This window comes from Cervus elaphus, chromosome 11 (assembly GCF_910594005.1).
Source record: "Cervus elaphus chromosome 11, mCerEla1.1, whole genome shotgun sequence".
Classification (NCBI taxonomy): domain Eukaryota; kingdom Metazoa; phylum Chordata; class Mammalia; order Artiodactyla; family Cervidae; genus Cervus; species Cervus elaphus.
This window is the reverse complement of record NC_057825.1, coordinates 1,485,487-1,486,807: the sequence shown is the minus strand read 5'-3', so window position 1 is coordinate 1,486,807 and position 1,321 is coordinate 1,485,487.

The following is a 1,321-nucleotide window of genomic DNA, read 5'->3' as shown; positions in this document are numbered from 1 at the left end:
TCAGCAAGACGGTGGGAGTGGACGCAGGAGAATGGATGGTGGCGTCGGGGAGCCTTCTGAGGTTCAGGGCCAACGTGACGATGCTGGGAAGGAGGCGTGTAGGAGGGCACTGGCCCCCGGCGGGAAGAGGCCCTGGCCTGTGAGGCTCAGCCCTGGGCAGGGGAGGTGCCTGGGTTTAGGGTCCCAGAAACACAGGCTCAGCTGTGCCCCTCCCAGGCTGTGGACTGGGCAGCCCTGAGCCTCACACGGGGACGCCTGTGCGTCCCTGGGGAGCGTGCCCTGAGTCTGGAGCCGGACACACAGTGTGGCCGCAGAGAAGTCACACCCTCTCCTCGACTCCAGATGGGTGGGCGTGCGTGACACCTCACCCGCTGGGGTCCTGGGTCACCCCTCACCGACCAAGCATTCCGTCTTTACAGCCGGGACACACCCGCCCTTCTGGATTGATGCGGGGAGGCAGGACCCCAGCCGCAGCCCTAGCCCCTGGGTGTGGCCCAAAGAGCCAAGCTGAAAATGTGAGTTGCTCAGTCATGTCCAACTCTTTGCGGCCTCAAGGACTGTAGCCCACCAGGCTCCTCTGTCCATCGGATTCTCCAGGCAAGGATACTGGGGTGGGTTGCCATGCCCTTCTCCAGGGGGTCCCTTCCCCACCCAGGGGTCGGACCCAGGTCTCCTGCACTGCAGGCAGATTCTTCACTGTCTGAGCCAGCAGGGAAGCAGAAAGAGCCGAGCAGGGGACAGATCCGCATTTTCATTTTACAGTAGAAACTCATTTTCCACTTCTTGTCAAAGAGGACTGCCTCCGTGGATGGAAATTCACCGGATTCCTGAAGCCACGGATGACTTTTAATATTATGGGAGTCCTCCATTTTCCACTAATTTAATTTCTGGGGCTATTAAAGGTAGCCTGAAGAAACAGCATCTGTTGAGCCGATGATAGACTGGAGAAGGAATTTCAGCAGCAAGATTGTAAATTTCCACTTTATCAGGGATCTTGGTATCTAAAATCAATTTGGGAAGGCATTGAAACACTTATCAGGAGAATTTCTCAATCGGGGGCCTCTTGTGCCATTTTTCATTTTGATCAATCAGCTCCTGACATTCTCCTGCTCGAGAAGGGCTCCGACACTCGCATCCAGGTGCTGCCTTCGGAAAGTAAAACACTTAAGGCACTTTGTTATTTGTGTCAAAATTCCAGCAGTCCTGAGTCTGCTTCGCTTCAATAACAACCGGGTATGTTTCCGTCGGAAGATCCTCTTTTCCACGGAGCAGGAGAAGACCCAGCCCGCAGAAGCTGGCCCCCTCATATCGCGGGGCTTCC